Source organism: Arvicola amphibius, chromosome 7 (assembly GCF_903992535.2).
Source record: "Arvicola amphibius chromosome 7, mArvAmp1.2, whole genome shotgun sequence".
NCBI lineage: Eukaryota > Metazoa > Chordata > Mammalia > Rodentia > Cricetidae > Arvicola > Arvicola amphibius.
Genome location: NC_052053.1, coordinates 53,627,944 through 53,637,964, shown reverse-complemented (window position 1 = coordinate 53,637,964; position 10,021 = coordinate 53,627,944). Strand labels below are relative to the sequence as shown.

The window sequence follows — 10,021 nt, the reverse complement described above, 5'->3', positions numbered from 1 at the left end:
ACCTGTTTTTGACCTAGGAATATCACAGCTTAGATTCTTAAGTGCTTAGTGATTTAAAACTGCAAAACAAAAGTGCTCCTGGATAGTAAAAAAATTACAGATTCACAATAGGACAGATTCAGACATAAAAGACTTTTAAATGAGTCACAATGTTGGATGAGTGTACGTAGGCTTGAGACAGAAGAAAAAATATAGAAAATAAAGTTAATGCCTTTTTAAAAAGGGTAAAGTCTTTAAAGAGACAGAATAAAGTAAAGTGATAGAGTGAAAATAAGCCACGTAAAAATGGAAAATTCACAGAGAGTCTGGATTATGTATTTTATTGTGTTTTCTTTGAAATTTTTGACTGTAAAGGAGCTAAGTACAGAGAGACATTTTATTTTATGGGCTGCCAGGCTAGACCAGAATGGACATCTTAATGGTATGACTTCAGAATTTGGATCTAAGAACATGATGCTTTGGAAAAGAGTTTCTTCTTTTGTTTTCACAGAGGACGAGACTCTGTGGATTGCTTCTATCCCAATATGGTATGATAGACCACGCCCTCCTGAAAGGTTGCTGTGAACACCCTCAAAAAATTACTTCGCTCAACTGCCGACTGAGATGAACCTGACACACAGGTTACACCATGAAAGACCTAAATAACAGCGCCCCCATTCAGCAGGAAGCAGTTCGGAGAGATTACTACGTCCATATTCCCAAATATTGTTTATAAATGTTCGTTTACATTTAAAGGGGGATATGATATAGAGATGAATAATTTGCATTGGTATGGATTTTAAGGTCAATTTTGTTATATGTATATGTATTTCTGTTCTTGATTAAGGTATTGTGATTGTGTAGTTCATTTAAGAATGTAATGTCTAATTAGGAAATATAGGTTAATGGATAATCATCAATAATAGCCAAGCTTGTAGTCATGTTAGATTTTCTAGATGTGCATAGATATATTTCGGATAGGCATTCTTCATATCTTTCAAAGACTACAGAACATGGCATTTAATGTTTTAATAACTTAGGGTTTTTCATGATAATGAGACACGTCTGCTCCTGGCAGCACCAATCTACTTCGAGAGGAAGATGGGCATCGAAGAGGCTACTTATGGAGTTTGTTAGCCATTTGGGCAAGAAACTGCTCTTGCCTGGACTGTTGCATAAACTGGACACAAGGAACCCACAGAAAGAGGACTGCTGAACTTGCCTAAAGGTGAGATGGTCTTTTGGGGTTCCTGATTCATGAAAGAGTCTACGAGACGTTCTGCAGGACACAGCAGAAAGTGACTGAACTGTCTTTGAAATTTCCTGCTTCATGGAAATGTCTGCTGGATACTTATGGGCCTGTAGGCTGAATATGGGTGCCCCAACGGTACAGAGGAACTTTGGGTGACTGTCCAGGCAGCGAGTTGTCTCTGTCATTTCTAGAGTTTGAAAGTTGCATATGACTTGTTTACTTAGGTAATATTATATCTTTCTGGAGTCTTTGATGAAGTTGAAGAATAAATAGACAGTTATAGCTTTCCTTAGTTATGATAAAAGATAAAATAGATCTAAATATTGTAACTGTAATGCTTGCTTGATAACTGTTTTGTTATATGTAATTTTGCTATGTTAAAGTTGAAGCCTTTCTTTTTTGTTTAAACAGAAAAAGGAGAAATGATGGAGGAGAGTTATCTGTCTATGTTACTTTCATTGGTTAATTAATAAAGAAAACTGCCTTGGCCCTTTAAGAGAACAGAAAATTAGGTAGGTGGAGTAGACAGAACAGAATGCTGGGTAGCAGGAGTGGGGAGACGCTTCAGGCAGTCGCCATAGGCAGTCACCATGCTTCTCCTCTCCGAGATGGACGCAGGTTAAGATCTCTCCTGGTAAGCGATCCACCTTGTGGAGCTACACAGATTACTAAATATGGGTTAAAGCAAGATATGAGAATAAATCAATAAGAAGCTACAGATAGTGGGCCAGGGGCCAGGCAGTATTTAAATGAATACAGTTTCCGTGTAATTATTTTGGGTAAAGCTAGCCGGGTGGCGGGACATAGCCCTGCCGCTCCTTTCTACACACATATCCACACAGACACATACACACATACACCAAATACAGACACACACCTCCCACACAGTTACATACAACCACAGACACATACACACACCCAAGCACATACCCACACAGGCACACACCCACACCCACCCACCACAGATACACACAGGCATGCCCATACACTCCACACAGTTACACACACATCCACAAACACATACACACACCCAAGGACACATACACACACCCAAGCACACATCCACACACCACAGATACACACAGGCACACACACACACTCACTCTAGTAATTCAGTTATGCTCCTTTGGAGAACCCGGACTAACACACCTCCCTTTATCTCTATCACTCATATAAGGGGAATCACATTGTTCATTGATCTGTTGGTTTTAGGAAGTTTGTGGTGGGCCTGAGCTATCTGGTGTGGTTTTGATATACCCATGTGTCCACGTGTTCCTGATTTAATTTGGCAAGTTCATAGGAGGCAATATTTCATTTATTTAAATAAGTAACTTACTCAGTACCTCATAATTTGCTCTGGACAGGTGTATGTGGGGACAGCACACACATGTGAGGACAGCACACATGCATTGGGGACAGCACATATGCATGTAGGGACAGCACTCATGCATGTGGGGACAACACACATGCATGTAGGGATAGCACACATGCATGTAGGGATAGCACACATGTAGGGACAGCACACATGCATGTAGGGGCAGAACACACATGTGGGGATGGCACACATGTATGTGGGGACAGCACATATGCATGTGGGGACAGAACACAGGCATGAGAGTTTTGGAGGACTGGTGTAGGAGATCCTTTTGCTTATGTATTGCCTTCATTGGTTAATCAATAAAGAAACTGCTTGGCTTGATAGGGCAGAACTTAGGTAGGTGGAGAAGACAGAACTAAATTCTGGGAGGAAGAAAGCAGGGTCAGAGAACCGCCATGGAGCTGCCAGAATCAGACATGCTAAATCTTTCCCGGTAAGCCACGACCTCGTGGTGATATACAGATTAACAGAAATGGGTTAAATCAAGAAATGAGAGTTAGCCAATAAGAGGCTAGAGATAATGGGCCAAGCAGTGTTTAAATGAATACAGTTTCTGTGTGATTATTTTGGGTGTAAGCTAGCTGGGTGGCCAGGACAACAACCAGCCTGCTCTTTCCTGTTACAGAGGACAATTGTTATAGCTTGCTCCTTCCACTGGGGGGGGGGGGGTTCCAGAGATTGAACTCAGGTCCTTGGGTTTGGTAGCAAGTGCTTTTACCTGCCAACCCGTCCTGCAAGCTCAGAATTGGCACACAATGTAGACTCATTCTTCCTCAGCATTGGCGCCCTCAGTGGAGCACACTGCTGTTTATAGACAGATCACTCAGGACAAGGCCCAGCCCATAGGTGGCACTGCTATGTGACATAACTTAGCATTTGTGCAGCTGGATACATTCACATTCTCTTTCCTCTTTTCCTTTGTCATTGTTCCTTCATGTCCTCCCCCTTTCCTCTCTCCCTTCCCCCTTCATTTCCTCTGTCTTTTTGTCTACCTCTTTCTGTCTCCTTCCCTTTCTTTCCCTTCCCTTCTGATGTCATTTTCCAGCAATGGTTGGTGTTTGGGATGATGGTGTCCCATTGAAGCAGAACCTCCGTTTCGTCATGCCATCTTCCCTGGTTGGGGATGCCTTACTAAGGATGAGCTAACATGCAAGTCTCTGGTCTTTTCTGTAAACATCTCCACCAGGCCCCCTCAGCTGTGCTGCACCCCACTGTCTCCTGCAGGGACCTAGGCCACCTCCATGGTACAATGGCTACATATCTCTTACCTGGTACCTTTCCCACTGCTCTGCTCACCTACTTCTTCCTAGATATGTGTCTCACATTTACCGTGCAGGTCTACAGATTAATGAATAATGGAGTATTCATGCTTTTGAATCTTTATTAAAACACCTCCCAACTCATGCTGGACCTGGGAGTTTCCACACCTGTCCCTGGCTAAGGGACTGGGGAAATGCCCTAGGAACAGATTCTAGCTCTGAAAACCCCAAGCCTGTGGTTTCGATGCACTTACTTCCCCACCTAGATCTCAGTTCTGCATCTGCCTATGAAGGCAGGGTTGACCGTCTTTGGGGCTTTAGAGCTCTCTGGCTCCATAGAAGTGTGGGCTTTCTTCCTTAGGTGTTTCTGTGAGAAATGCTCACGGTCAAGGTTATCTTATTTGAGATTTTCCAGATTCTCAGCTAGCAGGAGTGAAGGGCTTTTCCCCTCCCATGTCCCCAGGTTTTGTTTTGTTTTTGTCTTCTGCCTCAGTTCTGCTTGGGCTATGAACCTGCACCTCCTTGGGTTTCAGCTTTCTCATCATGGGACCCGTGTCCCTGGAGCCCTCCCTCCCGACGTTGACTGCAGTTGTCCTGGCGTGATGCAGTAAGTGGTTTGTGGTTTACCAACTGCCTCTTACTGGGATGCCACCTCCTTCCGGGCTGTGACTGTCTGCCTTGGTCTCCTCTGTGTATGGTCCTTGTGGTATTTGTAAGAGAATGAAGTGAGCACAAAGGGAAGACCTCTGCCCCAAGCGAAGGTCCATAGTGGAGGGGTGGACAGCAGCCCTCTCACCTCTGCCTCTTGAATGCTGGGATTGTAGATGTGTAACACTATGTCTGGCTCTCAAGAAATCCTCAAGCAGGGTGTAATGGTTCTCTCCTGTAATTCTAACCACTTGGGAGGTAGAGGCAGGAGTTCAGGGGCAGCTGTAGTCACATAACAAGTTCAGAGCCAACTGGAGCTATATCAGGTGCTGTCAAACAAACCAAAAGGCTTTGGTGAAGAGGATCTCAGAGAGGGGAAACAGCGATCAGAATATAGGGTATGAAAAACATTATTTTAATAAAAACAAAACAAAAGCAACAAAATCACATCCTGGGTAATGGACAGAATGATCCAAACATTATGTTTTCCAACGTGGTAATGAGAAGTGGAAAATAATGCACTTGGCCGCTCACATTCACTGGTTTAACGGAGGCTACTAAGGAGCTGCGGTGAGCATGTCTGCAAGACTGATCTCCAGCAGAGGGCCCATTGGACCAGCTGACATCCTACTCAGGGTTATTATTGCTATGATAAAACACCATGCCCCACAGCAAGCTGGGAAGTAAATGGTTTATTTGGCTTACACTGAAGGAAGTCAGTACAGGAACTCAAATGGGCAGGAACCTGGAGGTAGGGGCCATGGATGGGTGCTGCTTATTGGCTTGCTTGCTCCTCATGACTTGCTTAGCCTGCTTTCTTATAGAACCCAGGACTATCAGCTCAGGGATGGCCCCCACAAAGGGCTGGGCCTTCCTGTATCAATCACTAAGCCTTACAGGTTTGCACACAGCCTGATCTTATGGAGGCATTTTCTTAACTGAGGTTCCCTCCTCTCAGATGAGCCAGTACAACCACCTATACTCCTCATTCTTGGGCTGACGTGTTAGGCCCATGACTCTTCTCCCATTGCTTTACTCACTGGGGTTTCCCAAGTGCTGCAACTACACTTGGTGAGTGTGTAGGCTCTGTTCATCCCTCAGGAATCCAAGCAATCCTTTGTTCCTTTTCCTTTAGCATGGGACACTCCAAAATATGGGTGCCATATTCAGGACATCAAGTTACAATTCCGCTGCAGGAAAGTATTAAAAAGTTTATTTCTTCGTCTATGAAAATGATGTTCAAGGGCTGGAGAGATGACTCAGTGGTAAGGAGCACATGATGCTCTTCCAGAAGGTAAGTGTTACAGTTCTGAGGGGACACGTTACAGCGCTGCTCCAGGGTGGGGAGGTTCCCCAAAGTGTTAGAGTAGCCGGGAACCAAGGATTACCAGGTGGAGGGAAGGGGCAGCTGAGATTAAATATGCTGGGTGGCAGACTCCGGCAGAAACGAATAATCAGACACACCTCCCACTTTGGCTAGGTGGTCCCTTCCCAGCAAGATGGGACAGGTTGGTACTGCTAGGAAGGAGTGGGTGAGGAGAATACCTCTAAATATATAGCTGAGTGGTAGGGTTTGGTGAATTTGGTAAAGCTGGCCCTCTACTTCAACAGTAGAGGAATGAGGAGAAGTGGTGTTATTATTTATAAGGTGGGGGGTCCAGTCCCACGAGGGGTGGCTGTGGGCCATCCGAGGCCTCGGCAGGTTCCTTTGGTGGGTGGGAGACCGTGGCAGGTGGGAGACAGACAGACAGATACACCATGTAGAGAGAGTTGGGGTATAGAGTTTACTTAGTGTGTTATGGTAGGGGAAAGGAAAGGGAGAAGGGAGAAGGGAGGAGGGGGAGAAGGGAGAGAGAAGGCAGAAGCTGCCTCTCCAGAAAAAGAATGGGACAGGGGGTGGGGGGAGGCAGTAGTTAGCTCTTCAGAAGAGGGATAGAAAGAAAGAGCAGGCTGGAGAGGAGGCAGGAGATCCAAGGGGGAGGTTGGAAGTGGGCAGGGCTTGTCTCTTAAAGGGACAGGGTACCCAGGTGACAGACCAGGCCAGAAGATTACAACATTCCCATCTTTTTCTTGTAATAAAAAGTCAGGAGTTAGGCAGAGCAGGTTAAAGGAATTGGGACAGCAGATTCTCAAGACTGCTTCCTGTTTATTTGTGGGTGTCAAAGTCTTTCTTGGGGGACCTGAGAAGCTGGGTGCTTTACTCCTGTCTAGGATTTGTGGTGTGGAACTGTCCAGTGTCTCTTGAACCTGGCAAGGTGTTGGCAGAGCAGAGGAGAAAGTTGAGGAAGAAAAAATTTTCAGGAGCAGGGAACTGAAAGGGGTGTATCTGACCTGTTTAAGGTGGATCCTGAAAGACCTCTGGAGCAGGGAGTCTCTCACTCAAGTCTTGGGATAACACAACCCCCCAGGAACTCACGAGAGACCGTCCTTGCTGCAATCACACGAGGTTTATTGACAGGACAGTGCACTGGGGCTGAAACTCATTTCCCACGCAGGGGTAGAGAGTTCAACCCTGAGTAGCTGGGAGAAGGGGTATTTAAGGGAAGAAACCACAACCCAGTAATCCAAAGGGGGTAGGGAGGGCATCATTGGAAAATTCTGAAAATACCAGTGATCAATCATCACAAGGGGGTAACTCCCTGTTTCTCAAGATTATAATCTAACTTTATCTTCAGCTGGTTCCTGAAACAGAGTCACTGAACCAGCTAATCTAGATTTTTGGCTCTTCTCTTCCTGCTAGGTTTTTGGCTCTATTTTTCCTGCTAGAGGGGTCTGGATTTATCCGGGTCTTTCAATTCTTCAGTTTGGCTCCCTGGAACTCACAAGAATTCCCTGAGTTTGTGAAAACAGAAGTTTTAGACACATGCATTGTATAAATAGCAGCATATTTATGTCAGAATGACTGGGACAGATGTTTTTGCACAATGAAAAGTATCTTTTAAGACTATGAAAGGCAGCGTGAGAGAGAAATTTGATAACTTGTATTTGTCCTCACACCCTTATAACTTGCAGGTACACACCATAATAACTTGCATTTGTATATCTTAAAACACCTTTTATTTAGAAACTGTACTGAAATTTGTTTGGTGAGGTTATCCTTTTAAACTGACAAAATCTCTCAGCTGTCAAACTACATCAGATATCTTTAAGGCTAAAATTTTACTTGAGTTATTGATTAAAAAAACAACAGAGAACTTACTTGGGTGTCTTCCTAGAGCCTTTCCTCAGGGTCCTTCATGGTCATTGAGGGTCGTATCTGCCTTTTGTTGTTTAGTGCAGGGCCTACCAGGTTTTAGAAGATCCCATGGGTTAGAAAATCTGTAGGAAGACAAGCCTGCCTTGGCCTGAGCAGCTAGGCTGTCGATTGTAGTGATTCTGTCCATGTCTGGAGGTCTTCAGCTTAAATGAAAGGCAGTTTTTCACAGTGGTTGGCGCTTGGCAGTTGATGAAGCAAATCGCAGATGGACAGACATTGTTCTGTGCCCATCTGTTATCTCTGGAGGAAACAGCGTGCTGCTGCTACGAGCCAACCCGTCTCTCTGTTATGAAAAGTCTTTTAATAATTAAAGATCTAAATGCCATATTCTTCAGATGTCTGAGTGTAGGGGCCAAGAATTGTGGGCCCATTTTTACACTGTCTGACAGAGAATTTTGAGTGACCTTCAAGGCCAAGGTACAATTTGTATCTTTTACACAGGAGGTAGTTGCCTGGCTCTTTAATAGTAAAACAACCTGATGCCATCCTAACAAGTGGTCAGGATATGCTAATGTCATTCTGCTCCTTCTACTGTAAATTAGGAGGTTGCCGGGGAAGAGGTGTTTTAGTCTACTTGACAAAATAGGCCTAGACATAAGAAACAGATATAAACAAGACATGACCTAAGTCATTCACCCCATCCCCGCCCCTCTATCTAAGAAACAATGCTAATAAAGTTTGTTACCTTCCCTCTCAGTCCACCTTGATATAAAAGCTGTTTGAAAAATAAACATGGGTGATTTCAGGATTTAAATGATCACTAAAACTCCCTCCCAATTCTGTCGTGTAAATTGTGTCTTCATTTATTCCCACACCTCCACTCTGGTACAAGAATTAATTTATGTTGGGGCTGGTCCCTGATATCTGAACAATTGAGGGCTGCTTATCGGGTATAGATAAGTTATGATCACAGTATAGGATCTGCTTGGTTTCTAACTTAACGGGTGAGATTTGTACTTGTGAAAGACAAAGAAGAAAAAACTGTTTGCAATAGAAGCTTAGCAGTAGAACTTACAATAGTGGAGAACCGCTTAATATATTTTAAAGCAGATTTGGATCACCTATACAGTATTTTAAGTCTGAACGGCAGCTGCAGTGGCAGTGCCAAATCGCAGTCAAGTCTTTAGCCGTGGAGAACAACCAGAGACGAATGTACGTGAAAGCCGACTTGGAGGAGGGAACCTTACCATTTTCAGTGATGGAGCAGACACAGAGTGTTGGAAAGTAGTCTGAGTCCAAGGTCCCCACATGTCCTCAGGTGGGAGGGAACATGGGGAGAGCCTGGCCGAGTCACACACCTGTGTTATTATTTTTTTCAAGTTTCAAAGATTTATTCATCAGTGTAATAAACTCCAAAAAATCAACATGATTCATGCATTCAGAGGAGTATTTCCTGGTCAAGTGGAAAATTGTGCGTATGCTTCTGAAAGACCTTCATTATAAGCAGTTTTATGGTGAGCTTCATGGTTTAGAAGTCAGGGCCTTCTTTCTTCGGTTTGCTGTAGTCCACATTCACTGAGTAGAACTTATATTGTTCATTGGAACCCAGTTTGTTCCAAGGCTCTGGGTTATTTTTCCTGTCCCAGCTGACATCTGGATTGAACAATGCTGGGCGCATCACATACAGTGCTGCTCCAGTACCTCCTGCTCCAATAAATAGAAGAGAGGAAGCGAGCTGGGATGCTTCTTAGCTTGCCTGATGATCTGACGGAGCATGTTTGCGGCAGAGGCCTACCTCCACGGAGACAGGAGAATGAGCGCGGGACACACACCAAGCAGCTTCTGCAACCTGGCTGAGCAGACTTTCAAAGTCACCCAGGACCTCCTACCTCCGACCCCTGGCTTGGAGGGCAGCCTGCGGCAGGAAAGCCCGGATGTGGCTGTCCTCCATAGTGCCAGAATGGCTCAGCCTTTGTGCGGTCGTGCTAACCTAGCCCAGCTTCTGCATTCCACTGTGAAGCTCAGGATCCTTCAGTGCTTCGCGATGCATCCTCTCTGATGGGTATATTTCGGCATAGAAACCAGAAGTTCTCGACTGATGAGACAGGCACGTTTTAGGACGACACGCGTGTGATCAGGGTCAGCAGGCGGGCGCAGCTTCCCTAGCGGCGCCTCCTGGCCCTGGCCGCACACAAGCGCCACCAGTGGTATTATTTAGACCAACAGCTCCGTTATTTCCCTTGGAAGTGGCAGCATTCCAGAGCCCAAACCTACCTCAATCACCTCGGGGTTCACACAGTACAACCCAC

The 10,021-nt window shown here is 45.0% G+C and overlaps 1 pseudogene; it reads right to left on the bottom strand.

Annotated features, from left to right (window-relative positions):
* Window positions 1–9,240: 9,240 nt before the first annotated feature.
* On the bottom strand, window positions 9,241–9,488 carry LOC119820028 (annotated as a pseudogene).
* Between the last annotated feature and the right edge of the window lie 533 nt (window positions 9,489–10,021).